The sequence below is a fragment of the Melanerpes formicivorus genome, unplaced genomic scaffold (genome assembly GCF_026170545.1).
Source record: "Melanerpes formicivorus ecotype bairdi unplaced genomic scaffold, bMelFor1.0.p_v2 SCAF_29, whole genome shotgun sequence".
Classification (NCBI taxonomy): domain Eukaryota; kingdom Metazoa; phylum Chordata; class Aves; order Piciformes; family Picidae; genus Melanerpes; species Melanerpes formicivorus.
In genome coordinates this window covers 2,828,276-2,845,846 of record NW_027142381.1, presented here as the reverse complement: position 1 = coordinate 2,845,846, position 17,571 = coordinate 2,828,276, and the positions used below count along the sequence as shown (strand labels likewise).

At 49.8% G+C, this 17,571-nt stretch overlaps 1 protein-coding gene across 1 annotated transcript in view; it reads left to right on the top strand.

Annotated features, from left to right (window-relative positions):
* The first annotated feature begins 5,412 nt into the window (after positions 1 to 5,412).
* CLIP2 (CAP-Gly domain containing linker protein 2) overlaps positions 5,413 to 17,571 on the top strand; it is a 112,962-nt gene continuing 100,803 nt past the window's right edge. The window contains exon 1 of the mRNA XM_068154468.1: positions 5,413 to 5,462. The gene's annotated coding sequence lies outside the window, so the exon portion shown is untranslated. The remainder of the gene's footprint in view (positions 5,463 to 17,571) is intronic.

The window sequence follows — 17,571 nt, the reverse complement described above, 5'->3', positions numbered from 1 at the left end:
CAGTTACGGTGTAACGGGGGTGTGTGGTCGCCGTTAAGAATTTGGGTATCGGTGCCAGTTTTAAGCTTCCCGGAGCCTTGGTACACCTTGGAGCGCTGCTTGTGCTCTGCATCATCAGTGACCTCTGTGTTAGCTGAGGGAGCAGCGGGTCTGTGGTCCGTTCTCCAGGCAGCTCTGATTGCTTGGGAAGTGCATTCACGACTGGTCTGAGGCAGGGACTTGGAACTGATTGCATTTGCGGCTCTGTGTGAGTGGCGATGCTCTTCTAAGCGAGTAACCTCCTACCACTTGCCGCAGCACTTGCGTTCTGATGTTATTGTCGGTGTCTGTTACTCGGTGTTTTGAGGCTGGCACATGACTATTTGCAGATGAAAGCATTGCCTTCAGCCTGTGGAGCTGCTTCTGCCCGTGGCCTCACGGTGACGGAGCTTGCTGAGCGTCTTGTGAGGCTCTAAAACTCTGGAGGGTGAAGTTGCCATTACAAAAAGTACAGTCTCATACCTCGATTTTAATGTAGGGTAGTCAGTGCTTTAACCTTCATTTGCATATGTATTAGTAGCTGTATGTGGTTCATAGTGGTTTCGGAGTAAGTGTTATTTAAGGGTGAAACTGATGATCTGCAGCCTTGACACAGGTGGTTGAATTAACTGGGGATTAACTTTGCCTCCTTTGAAAGAAAAGAAGGCAGAAAATTAAATAACACAATTAAGTGTGAGGTGTCCCTGCCCGTGGCAGGGGGGTTGGAACTAGCTGATCCTTGTGGTCCCTTCCAACCCTGACTGATTCTATGATTCTAAGTGTCACAGGAGGGTGAGACAGTTGAGTATGGTTTTTCAGCATTCAGATTATTTGCAGCAGAATTTACATTTACACCCTAAGCAACTCACTTGCCATTCTTTTCCTCACACACACATCCCACCCCCAGGTGAATGCATTGCTCCTCTACTACCTCAGCCTCCCTTTGCTACCCTCCTCTTAGGATTTCAGTTACTGGAGCACTCAGCAGATCCCCATATGAGACAATTAATAACTCCAGCTCCATGCAGCGCTGCTGGTCATAAAAGTCTCTCTGCACAACAGGACATGCTTTGGTTTCTTGCCAAATGAAATAGTTGTTATGCTCTTAGGAAGTACCAGCCCCCTAGATAAGATATCATTTTCCTGGCCAGCATTAATTCTCCTGCTGTATGTGCAGGATTGTGTCTGATAAGCACATGAAGGACAGCAAGAAGGGCTGCTCACAAGAGTTGTTGTGGAGAGCCTGATGACACGTGCTTTGATATGAGCACACCAGTTGCAGTGTGTGTTTCTCTGGAGCATGGCCTTCTGAAGCGCTGCAGCCCCTGTGTAGACGAGAACTCCTGGTCTGCAGCTTACCAAGCACAGAACAAGTATTTGTTGGGGGGCAGAACACTGCTGATTGGGATGTCTGGCAGGTGGACAGGCAGACCTGAGCCTAAATGAGTTTTAAAGCCCATCAGGCCCAAAAATGTCAACAGTTTTTGTTGTAGTCTGCGTGTTGAGATCACAGGATAGAGCCAGGATAAAATGAATCCCACATTCAGTGCTGAGATGGCAGAACTCTTTTGGTGTGTAATCAACAGTGCCTGAATATGCAGGCATGCAGATGTACTGTATTACCCTGAATGTAAGATTATTCTTTCTGGCCTGTCTCCTTCCCAAGCCAAAAGATCCATAGAAAAATCATACTAAGTATTTGTGAACAGTCTAGAGTGCAGATAAAGGCTTTTGGCTAATGATTTAGCTAGCAAGGAGGATGCTCCTCTTGAATATATTCAAACAGCGTCTACTACTAATGGAGATCACCATCAGAGAAATAAACAGCAAGCCTGTGGTCATCCCAGGAGCAGGGAAGTCCCAGCTGCAGGTGTTTGATAAAGGGAACAGCCCTTTAAGGGCCAGACAGAGCCTCTTCTCAGATCAGCTCCTGTCAAGTGCTCATGCTGTAGCCCCTGCAGGGAAAATGAAGGCCAGTGCAACAGGCTGGGTAAATGCAGAAGTTGTGGCAAAAGAATTGGAGCTTTGCATGCTGTGGTTGGTGAAATGAGAGTGGTTCATTTTGAGTTTGAGCAGCAAGCTGAAATTAGCAAAGATATTAGCAGCAGTGATGAAATCCTGATGAAGCTGTGGGGGTAGAGAGGGTCAAGTGTAAAATCCAGAAGGCAGAAGAGAGGAAACTAACTTTAGGCAGCCATTAGTTAACAGAATGTGCCTCTGCTGCATGTTCAGTACAGAATGTGAAGTTCCAGACAAAAAAAACTTGTCTGCAGTGGTTTGGGGAGGGGGGAAGAACTGTTCAGTACTTAAGGTCATTTTGCTTTTGGGTTAAATCTGTGAGTTCAGCTCACTGTTATTGCTGGGGCTACCACTAATGTACATTATCCAGCAGGTCTGGAAGGCCAGGGGCTGAGATCTTAAGTTACAGTGCTAAGAGAAGAGCAAAGTTCCTCTGGCTATCCATTGCCTGTCCCTCCAGCCCTGGGGTCCCAGTTAAAACTCACCTCCTATTGCAGCCTGCTGCTGCTAGCAGCCACAAGTAGGTCACACAGCACAGATGGCCTTGCTGCTGGGAGGTGTGGAGCCTGTAGTCCCCCTTTGAGGGTTCTCCCTGTTCACTCACTCTCCCTTTCACACATTAGGCTGGAGACAGTGGCATGAATTCTGATGCTACCAACAGCTTCATCTTGTGCTCACTGAGGCTGACCGCATAAAGCAGCGCTGCTACCAATACCAGGGATGGGAGTAATGAGGGGGTGGTTGGGAGGGGGGCTGGGCTGGTGCTTTGTGAAATAGGGCATCACTGTATTAGGAGCTTTCAGAGGCCTGACGTGTCTGCACTCAGACTGACAGGGGCCCTGATCCCTGTAGAGCTGCTGTGCGTGAGCTGTGAGAGCAAAAGCAGGGATGACGTTGTACACACAGGGCATTGATTTGTTCTTGTAGCATCATAGCACCCTCCAATCTTCATGTGCATGTTGCCCACAGACCTCAGAGGTACAGCTGAGCTGAGCTAATGTTATGTGTGCCATTTAAAATCTCTCATAGAATCACCTGGTTGGAAAAGACCTTAGGATCATTGAGCCCAAGCACAACCTAACATCTCCCTGTACACAACAGTCTGACCGTGTCCCTCATCCAAATGGCTTTCACACACCTGCAGGGATGGTGACTATACCACATCCCTGGACAGCCTGTTCCAGTGCCTGATGACCCTTTTGGTGAATTTTTCCCTAGTATCCATCTAAACCTTCCCTAGTGTGACTTGAGACCATTTCCTATTATCCTGTCATTTGTTTCCTGGAAGAAGAGGCTGGCCCCAACATGGCTCTGACCTCCTTCCAGGAGCTGTAGAGAACAATGAGGTGTCCCTTCAGCCTCCTCTTCTCCAGACTGAACAACCTCAGGTCCCTCAGCCATTCCTCATAGGACTCGTGTTCAAGACTCCTTGCCAGCCTCATTGCCCTTCTCTGGACATGCTCCAGCTCCTCAATGTCTCTTGGAGTGAGGAGCCCAAAACTGAACCCAGTGTCACAGTATCACCAAGGTTGGAAGAGACCTCAAAGATCATCAAGTCCAACCTGTCACCACAGACCTCATGACTAGACCATGGCACCAAGTGCCACATCCAATCCCCTCTTGAACACCTCCAGGGATGGTGATTCCACCACCTCCTTGGGCAGCACATTCCAATGGTTAACAACTCTCTCTGTGAGAGAGTTGTTAGCCATTGCTCTTTCTTGGCTGACAACTTGACCCTAGATGTAGAGACAGCTCTCTCAGTGAAGAACTTTCTCCTCACCTCGAGCCTAAACTTCCCCAGAACTTGAGGTACAGCCTCACCAGTGCCAAGTACAATGTCTGATGTCACACACTTGCTCTCCACCAGCACACAACCACCTCACAGCTTATTTCCCCACTCACTGCCTCAAGCCTTCCTCTCTCCTTAGCATCTGTGGTAGCTGCAGAGCCGCAGCAGCTCCCCAGAACAGTCTGGGTAAATACAGCATGACATCTGCCCATCCTGGTACCTGAGAGCTTTTCTTTACAGTATCTCATTGCCTTTTCCATTTCCATTGAGTACCTCCAAATGTTTTTTAATGCTGTCACAGGGCACCATGGGCAGAGTCCAATGGGATGGCATTCAACAAGTCCAAGTGCCAGGGGCTGCACTTTGGCCACAACAACTCCATGCAGAGCTACAGGCTGGGGTTGGAGTGGCTGAGAGCTCCCAAACAGAGAGGGACCTGGGGGTGCTGATTGACAGCCACCTGAATAGGAGCCAGCAGTGTGCCCAGGTGGCCAAGAAGGCCAATGGCATCCTGGCCTGCATTAGGAATAGTGTGGCCAGCAGGAGCAGGGAAGTCATTGTGCCCCTGTACTCTGCTTTGGTTAGGCCACACCTTGAGTCCTGTGTCCAGTTCTGGGCCCCTCAGTTTAAGAAGGACATCGAAACACTTGAAGGTGTCCAGAGAAGGGCAACAAGGCTGGGGAGAGGCCTTGAGCACAGCCCTGTGAGGAGAGGCTGAGGGAGCTGGGATTGTTTAGCCTGGAGAAGAGGAGGCTCAGGGGTGACCTCATTGCCATCTACAACTACCTGAAAGGTGGTTGTAGCCAGGAAGGGGTTGGTCTCTTCTCCCAGGCAACCAGGACCAGAACAAGGGGACACAGTCTCAAGCTGCGCCAGGGGAGGTTTAGACTCGAGGTGAGGAGAAAGCTTTTCCCAGAGAGAGTTGTTAGCCATTGGAATGTGCTGCCCAGGGAGGTGGTGGAGTCACCGTCCCTGGAGGTGTTCAAGAGGGGATTGGATGTGGCACTTGGTGCCATGGTCTAGTCATGAGGTCTGTGTTGATAGGTTGGACTTGATGATCCTCGAGGTCTCTTCCAACCTTAGTTATACTGTGAGACTGTGATACCATAAGCAGCATGCTTATAGTCTGCTTCTTAGCCTGCAGTTAGGAAATCCACACTGCTAGGACACAGGCTGTGGTGATGGAGTAAAGGGGAAGATCAGCTTCAGTTTATTGCTACCAGGAGACTCTAATGTTGCATATAGTTACAGTACTTGTCTATAAGCACTTGAAAATGCTTTTAAAAGAGTGGATTTAGTTCCATTTTGAGTCAGAGAAACTTGATTATGATCTCATTTCTTTAGCTGTGTGTTGGGGAACAAATAATTGGTTGTGCTTTGCACCAGGTCACAAGCAAAGGACCGGGAAGCAGTGACCTGCTGGCCCTGCTCTCTTGCTCTTTGGATGCTTAAGGTTAACGTTGTGATTGAAATTGCCTCTTTTATGCAGAACGAGTGTCCGGAGCAAGCCCAGCCCTGTGCTTACAGCTCCGGTCAGTAGAGGGAGTCTGGACACCTGGATTGAGAGCCACCCAGGGTCACCCAGGACAGACTTTCTCCTAGCATTCAGTCCTCTTTCTGCCTGCAACTTCGGGTAAATCCTTCAGGTGTATGTTTTCCTAGGTGCCAAAATGCAGCTGTTGGCTGCTGGCGCTGTTGATGAAGCTGCATGATCCTTTGTGCTTGCCCTGCTTTTCTCAGCATATCCTCTGAGGGAAGACATTTGCTGTTCATTGTTTCTAGTGCTCAAGTTATCACAGAAGGCTGAGAAATGGGAGTGAGGAGAGGAAAAAAACCCTTTCTTTCCTGCATGAGTCCTTTCCTGCGTGTTGCCCCTTTCCAAGTGAAAGCTGACGTTGTAGTGTTAGGTCATAGGCTGGGCTTGATGATCACAGTATAACTAAGGTTGGAAATGACCTTGAGGATCATTGAGTCCAACCTATCAACACAGACCCCATGACTAGACCATGGCACCAAGTGCCACATCCAATCCCCTCTTGAACACCTCCAGGGACAGTGACTCCACCACCTCCCTGGGCAGCACATTCCAATGATGAACGACTCGCTCGGTGAAGAACTTCCTCCTCACCTCGAGTCTAAACCTCCCCTGGCGCAGCTTGAGACTGTGTCCTCTTGTTCTGGTCCTGGTTGCCTGGGAGAAGAGACCAACCCCTTCCTGGCTACAACCACCTTTCAGGTAGTTGTAGAGGGCAATGAGGTCACCCCTGAGCCTCCTCTTCTCCAGGCTAAACAACCCTAGCTCCCTCAGCCTCTCCTCATAGGGCTGTGCTCAAGGCCTCTCCCCAGCCTTGTTGCCCTTCTCTGGACACGTTCAAGTGTCTCAATGTCCTTCTTAAACTGAGGGGCCCAGAACTGGACACAGGACTCAAGGTGCAGAGTACAGGGGTACAATGACTTCCCTGCTCCTGCTGGCCACACTATTCCTAATGCAGGCCAGGATGCCATTGGCCCTCTTGGCCACCTGGGCACACTGCTGGCTCATATTCAGGTGGCTGTCAATCAGCACCCCCAGGTGCCTCTCTGTTTGGCAGCTCGCAGCCACTCCGACCCCAGCCTGCATGGGATTGCCATAGCCAAAGTGCAGCACTCGGCACTTGGACTTGTTAAATGCCATCCCATTGATCTCAGCCTTTTCCAGCCTCAGTGATTCTGTGAACAAACTCTATCAGAGCATGCTTGGCTGAGGAAGTGAGCCTCACCTGCAGGTTTGAACACAGGCAGTTTGGAGCATCCCCTGGTGTGGGTTCACTTCTTGCAAAGAGCTGATTTCCCTGCAGCCAGGCTGCCCGTTTGCTGCTGACCCATTGTAAGGTGGTGATCCTCTGGAACACAAACACAGCAGGGAAGGGCAGTAAGCTGCAGTGTCAAGCAGAGGAATTTGTCACTTCATTTAAGCACTGTGTCAGAGCATGACATTTTAAACCAAATGAGGCAGTTGGGTTATCTTATCCTGGTAGCCAGTAAATCTTGCTGGACCAGAGTCACTCTAGTCAAAGTTAGCCTTCCTTTTGTAGTTCTTTTCACCTGCTCTTCCTCAAAGCAGCCTTAACTTTAGCAGGAAGGGAAAACCCCTTGCATCAGTCTCCTTTGTTTCATGCATTGGAAGCACCTGAGAGCACTTTGGGGGCATGAAAGCTGAGCTTCAATCCTCTTCCTCGGTTGTTTGTGCAGCGTCAGCACTGCAAGTCCCAGGATAGAAAGTGCCTGTCAAAGCTGGCTTGGAGAAGCCTCCTCTTACTTAGAGGTTGTTTATTATATGTTTGACAGGCTGTCTTTAGCAGATATCCAGGTGCTTACAGATATGTTGATACATCTACAGCTTCCATGGCAGGTCTGTGCAGAATGCTTTTGGCCTTAATCTGGATGAGTGTAAGATCCCTATAATCGTTCTCAGCCTCACAGAGGCCCAGCCAGATGCTGCCTGACAGCACACCTAGCAGAAACATCTGTGGTGAGAGGGCTTTGCTCACCTTTGATTGAGGTGTTTGCTTTCTGAAGAGCATTTAAAGAGCTTTGAAGAAATAGCTGCTTCAGTTGGCTTCTAGTTAGAGCACTGCAATTATTCTCAGGGTTTTTAAAGGGGGAGGGGGTTGGTGGTTTCTTTGCTCTTGTGGTTTGGGTTTATTTGTCTGTTTTGTTTGGTATTTTTCTTTGTGTTTTGGTTGTGGGGGGAGTTGGGTCTGGTTTTGGGTGGGGGGGGAGTTGGGTCTGGTTTTGGTTGGGGGGGGAGTTGGGTCTGGTTTTGGTTGGGGGGGGAGTTGGGTCTGGTTTTGGTTGGGGGGGGAGTTGGGTCTGGTTTTGGTTGTGGGGGGAGTTGGGTCTGGTTTTGGTTGGGGGGGAGTTGGGTCTGGTTTTGGTTGGGGGGGAGTTGGGGTTGGTTTTGGTTGGGGGGGGAGTTGGGTCTGGTTTTGGGTGGGGGGGAGTTGGGTCTGGTTTTGGGTGGGGGGGGAGTTGGGTCTGGTTTTGGGTGGGGGGGGAGTTGGGTCTGGTTTTGGGTGGGGGGGGAGTTGGGTCTGGTTTTGGGTGGGGGGGGAGTTGGGTCTGGTTTTGGGGGGGAGTTGGGGTTGGTTTTGGGGGGGAGTTGGGGTTGGTTTTGGGGGGGGAGTTGGGGTTGGTTTTGGGGGGGGAGTTGGGTCTGGTTTTGGGGGGGGAGTTGGGGTTGATTTGGGGGGGAGTTGGGGTTGGTTTTGGTTGGTTTGGGCTTTTTGTTTGGGTTTGGGGGTGTGTGTGTTGTTTGTTTGCTTGCTTTTAATCTCTGTCATAGATACTTGTGGTTATGTTTTGGTCAGGGGGGAGATGAGGGCCCATGCCTTGGCAAGGGGAAAACTGCAGGAAGCTGAAGAGCAGAGGAGTGTCCTGGCTCTGAATGCTGAGTTTGCTCATGACATCTCCAAACTTGCCTGCCTGAACCTCAGATTCCAGTGGGTTTTGCAGGCTGGAGGCAGCTGAGTGGGATTTTCAAGTTCCCTGATGAGAAATGAGGGTAGTCCTGGTGCTGTGGTGGTGCAGAAGAAAACTCCCACAGACCTGAATAAACCCAGGGGTGGTCTTCAGGGAGTTTTGTTGCTTAAAAAATGTCTTTCTCCAATCCTAGGTGGTGCTTGCACTGATAGAGAATTATTTCTCCCTTCCCTTCTTCCCCTTATAGCATAAAGAGCACCTTAAATATGACTTGATCTAATCCCACCACATGCCAGCATTAACCCATGAGTTTTACTGCCACCCAAGGAGGCTTTGGATGTAAAATGTTGACATTATTGAATGAATGTTGGCTGCTGCATCCCAGGGCACATTTTTCTGCCTCTCCTGATGTGTGGGGTTGGTTTTTTTTATTGTCTTGGGTTTTTTTTTCCTTGCCTTTCATTCCAGCTGCCCTGCTCTGACTTGTTTCTCCTCTGCTCAGCCCTGCAGGGGAGATATTCTGAAGGCTAATATTCATTAGAAGGTAATTAAAACAATGAGGGCTGGGTGTTACTGTAAAATGCTGCATTTCTCTTGTAATTCCTGAGCCATCAATCTTCCCCTGCACATATCCTCTTCTAGGAGTCAGTCAGAAAGTAAGAAGTAGCTTTGGTCTTTTCCTGGAGAGTACAGAAATCTGCAAGGAGGAGATCAGACTTCTCTGAAAGCTCTTTTTCTTTCAGGGTCCTGTGCAAAATAATTAGAGTTCAGAGGCAATCAGCCCTGATGGTAAGGCTTATGAGGATGGAAGCAGCCAGGTTTGAGCTGTGAGGGGGCTGATGGTTGCTCCTCTGCACACAAGTGGAGCTTACAGGACACTTCTGTGTGGCCAGCAGCTGACATCTGCGGCTTCACATTGATCTTCTCCAGCAACTGAAGGACTGCAGAAGATTTACTCTACTCTACTCTACTCTACTCTACTCTACTCTACTCTACTCTACTCTACTCTACTCTACTCTACTCTACTCTACTCTACTCTACTCTACTCTACTCTACTCTACTCTACTCTACTCTACTCTACTCTACTCTACTCTACTCTACTCTACTCTACTCTACTCGAATGGAATGGAATGGAATGGAATGGAATGGAATGGAATGGAAGAGACCTTCAAGATCATCGCATCCAACCCATCAACCAATCCAACCCACCCAAACAGCTAACCCATGGCACCAAGCACCCCGTCAAGTCTCCTCCTGAACACCTCCAGTGATGCTGACTCCACCACCTCCCCAGGCAGCCCATTCCTAAAGGTGGTCTTTGCTATTGGGAGTGCAAGGAAGTAGGAGAGGACTGTCTGGCTGTGTGGGGTGTGGAAGACAAGATCTCTTTTCCCAGGAAGGTGCTCCTTCTGAGCTCAGGTGTGCTCCTGTTCTGAAGGCACGTGCTAGACAGCCTCTAGTTCTAGGACATGGGAGGAGTGTGGCCACGTGGGGAGAAGGAGCACCTGGAGAACTCCAAGCAATAGCTTATGCAAATAGTTGGGGTGAATATCATGGAGGAGACTCAGGGGTGACCTTATTGCTGTCTACAACTGCCTGCTCTCCCACAAAGCTATCCCCAGCTTCAGTTGTGCCCAGGCAGCCAGGAGGGCCAATGGCATCCTGGCCTGCATCAGGAACAGTATGGCCAGCAGGAGCAGGGAGGTCATTCTGCCCCTGTACACTGCACTGGTTAGGCCACACCTCGAGGACTGTGTCCAGTTCTGGGCCCCTCAGGTTAGGAAGGAGGTTGACTTGCAGGAGCGTGTCCAGAGAAGGGCAACAAAGTTGGTGAGGGGCTTGGAACACAGCCCTATGAGGAGAGGCTGAGGGAGCTGGGGTTGTTTAGCCTGGAGAAGAGGAGACTCAGGGGTGACCTTATTGCTGTCTCCAACTACCTGAAGGGAGGTTGTAGACAGGCAGAGGTTGGTCTCTTCTCCCAGGCAGCCAGCACCAGAACAAGAGGACACAGTCTCAGGCTGCACCAGGGGAGGTTCAGGCTGGAGGTCAGGAGGAAGTTTTACACAGAGAGAGTGATTGCCCATTGGAATGAGCTGCCCAGGGAGGTGGTGGAGTCACCATCACTGGAGGTGTTCAGGAGGAGACTTGACAGGGTGCTTGGTTGCATGGTTTAGTTGACTAGGTGGTGTTGGATGATAGGTTGGACGGCACCAGCTGAGCTTGTCCCTGCTGCTCTGGGTCACCACACAGGACATTCAGGGTGCAGCATGCCCTCTGTGATCCTCCTCCCTACCATCACAGAAAGGATGGTAGGAAGGCAGCTCTGATGCTTCCATCTCCCACCCACGCCTCTCCTTCTTGCTGTGCTGGACACTTGCCAGCTTGCAACCGAGTGCCCCCGAGAAAGAGTTACTTCCTGGCTTTTTTCGCTTAGACCTCCAGAGGCCTTCTTTTTCATGAATAAAACATGAGCTGTTCTCCTGGAGCCAGGAAGGGAGGAAACCACTGCCAGCTGGTGTGGCCACTGCTTTTTATTGCTGTGGTTGCTGATGCCTCTGCCCTCGCAGGCAGGGAGACCAGAGAAGAGAAGAACCATCCCCGAGGATTTTGTTTAGTGACTCTTTCCAGTGTGAGCTGTGCTGTCTGCAGCCTCTACCCAGGAACAGCTGGCTTGGTAATACCTTGTTTCAAGCAGTTTGTAAGTGAGGAATTGAAACCTTTCAATTTGAACTCCAATTATCCCTGATTTTCTCTTTTGCTCAGAGCACATCCCTGGCTAATGCTCATTTTCAGTCTGTTGTAACCAGCAATTATTTCCCTGGGGTTTCCCCCCTCTTCTTTTATTTAGAGTCATTTATTGTTTGTTTGCCCAAATGAATGTAGAGTTGTACAATCACTTGTCTTAGCTGAATCACATCTTGGTTTTTCCCATCTGTTTTGACAGTTTAATTGAGATTATTTTTCATTACTTTCATTTTTCCTGCTCCTCTTGCAGCTCTTCTTGTTTTGACATCTTGTTTCACTTTCATACCCATGATATCCAAATGATAATGTTCAGCAGTAGCATTCACACTCTGGGTGAGTGTGCTTGTGCTCCCATACTTTGAAGCAGAACTTAATGGATGAGGTGAAGGGGTGTCAAATGCCACTTCACTACCTATGTGAGAAAATAGCCATGCATTGTCTGACCCACAGAGGGATTTGAGATGTTCTTCCTGGGCTTTGGGAACTCTTATCCAACCTTATTGAGTCTAGCTCTCCTCCTAGCCCAGCTCGCCTCCTAGCCCAGCTCTCCTCCTAGCCCAGCTCTCCTCCTAGCCCAGCTCTCCTCCTAGCCCAGCTCTCCTCCTAGCCCAGCTCTCCTCCTAGCCCAGCTCTCCTCCTAGCCCAGCTCTCCTCCTAGCCCAGCTCTCCTCCTAGCCCAGCTCTCCTCCTAGCCCAGCTCTCCTCCTAGCCCAGCTCTCCTCCTAGCCCAGCTCTCCTCCTAGCCCAGCTCTCCTCCTAGCCCAGCTCTCCTCCTAGCCCAGCTCTCCTCCTAGCCCAGCTCTCCTCCTAGCCCAGCTCTCCTCCTAGCCCAGCTCTCCTCCTAGCCCAGCTCTCCTCCTAGCCCAGCTCTCCTCCTATGATTCTTTCCCTAAACATCATCTGTCCTGGAAATCTCCAGATTGCTAAGCAAAACTTTTTCGTGCAGGTGTTGGTTTTGACTATTCAGCAGGTACCAGAGCTGAGAATCACAGAGTCACAGAACTTCAGGGGTTGGAAAGGACCCTGAAAGCTCATCCAGGCCAAACCCTTGCCATGGCAGGATCACCTAGAGTAGGTCACCCAGGGAGGCATCCAGGCGGGTTTTGAATGTCAGCAGAGAAGGTCCAACCTGTCACCACAGAACTCATGACCAGACCATGGCTTCAAGTGCCATATCCAATCCCCTCTTGAACACCTCCAGGGATGGGGACTCCACCACCTCCCTGGGCAGCACATTCCAATGGCTAACAACTCTCTCAGTGAAGAACTTTCTCCTCACCTCCAGCCTAAATTTCCCCTGGTGCAGCTTGAGACTGTGTCCTCTTGTTCTGGTGCTGGTTGCCTGGGACAAGAAACCAGCCCCCTTCTGGCTACAACCTCCCTTCAGGTAGTTGTAGAGGGCAATGAGGTCACCCCTGAGCCTCCTCTCCTCCAGGCTAAACAACCTCAGCTCCCTCAGCCTCTCCTCACAGGGCTTGTGCTCAAGCAGCCATCTGAACAGCTTTGATTGTGTGGTTTTATCAGTCAGCTGCTTCACTGGGCTCAACTGTCAGTGGATGTGAGGGTTTAGCAAAGCACCACCATGATAAGGCAAAATGCCCTTCAGGAGCCTCTTTTTGTTTCAGTGCATTGTAAGAGACACAACTGTGCTTAGTTAATCTCATCTCAGAATGGGAACATGACTTACTGAGCACAACCTCATGATAAAGGTGCTGCAGAATGGAATGTGCTTACTTGGGCACATGGAGTGAAAGCAGTCCAGATGAACTAGACACACCTCAGCTGGCAGGACTGCAGGTTACAAATTGGTCTGTTACAAGTGGGATTTAATGGAAATGAATGATTGGAAAGACACAGCTGCCAGAAAGGGTCTTTATTTCCCCAGTACATCAGCCAGTGTAACCTTGAGCAAGGCACCTTTATGCAGCTGGAAAACATGGTAGAAGGCAGGGAGAGCATTGGACAGTGAAATGCTGAAGCAAAGAGGATCTTTCTTGAGGAAATAAAGGATTTACAAACTAATAGCTTCATGCTGGCTCTAATGGCATCCTGTTGCCTGCATGTTCTGCTGCCTCAAATAATGTGACAGAGGGAAAGGCCTCTGTGCACCTGCAAGCCAAAGCACAACAGTGCACACTTGCTATGGAGTTGATTTTTGTTGTCTCTAATGTAATTAATTTCACAGGGGTTGGTCCTACAGGTGAGGTGAAGCCTGCAGCTAGGACTTCAGCCCCATTGGAACCTCAGTTCCCTACTGAATCAGCAGTCTGGGAGCATGATGTGCTTCCCAGCACCAGGAGCTTGGCATCCTACAGGTGAGGTTAAGCCTGCCCCTAGGACTTCAGCCCCATTGGAATCTCAGTTCCCTCCTGAATCAGCAGTCTGAGAGCATGATGTGCTTCCCAGCACTGGGAGCTTGGCACTACTGCATTGCAAAGGGTGGCAGAAGCATCCTTCTCACTGGTGTAATTGTACAGTCTGCTGTAGGCCAGAGGGCTGTGGAGGTGGAAGATGATTGCAAATAACCTGCAGCTGCAGGGCTCAGAGCCTGGCTTCCAGCAGAGCTGGGTGGCAGCACATCCTAGCTAAGCTCAGGGCTTTGGCAGTCTGCAGGCACAGTTCCAGTGGAAACAAAAGCCAGAATTGTGGGATTGGTCTTGTCTTGGGAATGACACCCACCTCCTTCAAGGCCTGCACTGGTACAGGAGAAGAATTTGACTCTTCTCTTTGCTTCTGTGATACAGGCTTACAGTATTTTGTATGCACTCCACACCTCTCTAAGCAGTGTAATCTTAAGGCAGCAATGATGGAATGAATCCAGCAAGGTTCTGGTTTCATTTCATCTGCTCTCCAGATTGACCTGCTGATGCACTTCCAGATCTACCAGGTACACAAAGTGAACTTTAAATACAGTGAGATGAGGGGCACAGAGAGAGTGAAAATACCCTACAAGTTTGAAGTGCTGCTTACAGGGGTGAACTTCTAATGCCTTGCATATTCTATGGACACAACTGCAGAGCAGAGCCCTGCCTTCCAAATCTCCTTGGCTGTTCTTCCCCAGATCAATCCAGTCAGCCTTGTGGAGGGGTATCTGCATGAGCTGGGGACTGTTAAGTGGGGAAACTGTCAGGCTTCAGGTCCTTGACTACTGGGACCTGAAGGTCACTGCAGTATGTCATTCCCAAGGCACTTTTCTCTGTCCATGCAATATGCTCATGGCTTTGTCTTATAACCTTGGTGTCTCAAAAGTATTCATCAGCCCTTAAAGCAAGCCCATCTGCAAGGAAAGAAAAAGAACACCAAAACCTAAGCCAAACAGCCAAATACAGCAAGATTTGACCATTTGTTTGGGGTGGGGTGGTTTTTTTTTTGGTCAGTATTTGTAGTCTGCTTAAATTATCACAGCTTTTGGTGTGATAGGTGTGGATGTGAGTGGCTGGGTTTCTGTGCTGTGAGTGGCTGGGTTTCTGTGCTGTACTTGCCTGTGTGCAACAAAGGAATGAATTTTCACTCTGCTAGGAGGGCAGCTGTTTCCATGACATTTTTAAGCCTAATTTGCAAATGTCTCCATCTCTTTTCTGTAGCTGTACATACCATTTGCATGCTAGATGAGTGTGACATGACTTAATTCATATTTTTGAGTGCTTTTAACAAGAAAAGGCTATCGGTTTCTCACTTCCTTCCTTCAGTGAATGCCTTGGCTGGTAACTCATTATTTCTGTTCTTTTGCCCCAGGTACTCTTAGATGTGTGGCAAAGAATACACAAGTGAAAGGTAAAGGGAAAGTTACCTCCTGGGACAGAGCAGAAGCCTGTTCCAAGGGGACATCCCCTCTGGGAAGCTGGCTGTTGTCACAGGCTCCAAGAAAAAGAGAGGGCAACCTGAAGTGTGATATCAAACAATTAATCTGTTTATCTTTCACCAGGAGTTAAAGGTTGTCTCTCCCTTTTGTTTTAAATTCTAATTACAATTAACACAGCTACCACTGCAAGATCATTGCCTTAATTACCTCTGATCTATTCTGGCATTGAGTTCCAAAGGTTAATTTACCTTAAGTTGTGTTTTCCCACTTGTTAACTTTCTATATGCTGCCACCCTCCTCAAATTCTTGTTTCTTCTGAAGAGGCTACCACACACTTCACAGTATCACAGTATCACTTAGGTTGGAAAGGACCTCGAGGATCATGGAGTCCAACCTATCAACACAGACCCCATGACTAGACCATGGCACCAAGTGCCACGTCCAATCTCCCCTTAAACGCCTCCAGGGTCGATGACTCAACCACCTCCCTGGGCAACCCGTTCCAATGACGAATGACTCGCTCAGTGAAGAACTTCCTCCTCACCTCGAGTCTAAACCTCCCCTGGCGCAGCTTGAGACTGTGTCCCCTTGTTCTGGTGCTGGTTGCCTGGGAGAAGAGACCAACCCCTTCCTGGCTATAACCACCCTTCAGGTAGTTGTAGAGGGCAATGAGGTCACCCCTGAGCCTCCTCTTCTCCAGGCTAAACAACCCCAGCTCCCTCAGCCTCTCCTCACAGGGCTGTGCTCAAGGCCTCTCCCCAGCCTTGTTGCCCTTCTCTGGACTCGCTCAAGTGTTTTGATGTCCTTCTTAAACTGAGGAGCCCAGAACTGGACACAGGACTCAAGGTGTGGCCTAACCAATGCAGAGTACAGGGGTACAATGACTTCCCTGCTCCTGCTGGCCACACTATTCCTAATGCAGGCCAGGATGCCATTGGCCCTCTTGGCCACCTGGGCACACTGCTGGCTCATATTCAGGTGGCTGTCGATCAGCACCCCCAGGTCCCTCTCTGCCTGGGAACTCTCAGCCACTCCGACCCCAGCCTGTAGCTCTGCATGGGATTGCCGTAGCCAAAGTGCAGCACTCGGCACTTGGACTTGTTGAATGCCATCCTGTTGGACTCTGCCCATCTGTCCAGTCGGTCGAGGTCCCTCTGCAGAGCCTTTCTACCCTCTAACTGACCAACATCTGCTCCTAACTTGGTGTCATCTGCAAACTTGCTGATGACTGACTCTACCCCTTCATCCAGATCATCGATGAATATGTGGAAGAGCACTGGGCCCAGCACTGATCCCTGGGGCACACCACTGGTGACTGGCCTCCAGCTGGATGCGGCACCGTTCACTACCACTCTCTGGGCCCGGCCCTCCAGCCAGTTCCTAACCCAGCACAGAGTGTAATGGTCCAATCCACGGGCTGACAGCTTGGCCAGGAGTTTGCTGTGGGGGCGGTGTCAAAGGCCTTGCTGAAGTCCTGGTAGACCACATCCACAGGCCTCCCCACATCCACCAGACTTTGCCTCCTTCCTTTCTTTTCTCCTCACTTTTAATCATCGTTACTAAGAAGCTGGCATTTTCCACCAGCCACATCCAAACCATGCATGGTGTATCTGTGCTGTCACAACTGAGCCCTGACACTTCCAGAGAGGGGCATCCAGCACAGTCTGGTCAGGAATATTTGGTGTCATTACCGTGCCTCCTCTTTCTAAACACACTCCTGATGTGTCTGCATGCCTCTCACTATTAAAAGGGAGTAAGCATGTGCTTTAAGGGGCTCTGTGAATGGCTTGTCAGATTAGTGTCTGTAGTGTAGCCTGGAGATCAGGGCTAGCTGTAGATTCTGACAGGACTCAGCATTTGCAGCATTCATTGAGCTTCTCTGTGATCACTTAGGGCAGAGATGGAGCAGGCAGCATAAGCTGCTTGAATCTGTACCTTCCACACGTAGTCTGGCCAGCTCAAAGCTCTTCACAGATCAGGTTGGTATCATTGTTCCTTATTCACTGTCAGCTGTTGAGATGGAGGGAATTCCCATTCTGCACCAGCAGTAAAACCAGGAACTAAATTAGAATGCAACTCTCCTGCATCTATAGGCAGTGCTCTTCAGAAAGCCACACTGCCAGGATTCTTGTGGTGATGCTTCGTTATTGGAACATATAATGCAATTTATGGAGAGAAATTAGGAAAACTGAACTGGCAGAGGACTGAAGGAGTGTAGGCAAGTTCCTGGATCTGGGCTGTATAAAATAGAGTTAACCAGGTTGGAAAAGACCTTTGAGATCATCAAGTCCAACCTATCACCCAATACCATCTAATCAACTAAACCATGGCACCAAGCACCCCATCCAGTCTCTTCCTAAACACCTCCAGTGATGGTGACTCTACCACTTCCCTGGGCAGCACATTCCAATGGCCAATCTCTCTTTCTGGGAAGAACTTCTTCCTAACATCCAGCCTAAACTTCCCCTGGTGCAGCTTGAGACTGTGTCCTGTTGTTCTGGTGCTGCTTGCCTGGGAGAAGAGACCAACCCCCACCTGGCTACAACCTCCCTTCAGGTAGTTGTAGACAGCAAGAAGGTCACCCCTGAGCCTCCTCTTCTCCAGGCTTAGCAACCCCAGCTCCCTCAGCCTCTCCTCACAGGGCTGTGCTCCAAACCCCTCCCCAGCTTTGTTGCCCTTCTGGCTACTCAACATCTTTCCTGAACTGAGGGGCCCAGAACTGGACACAGGACTC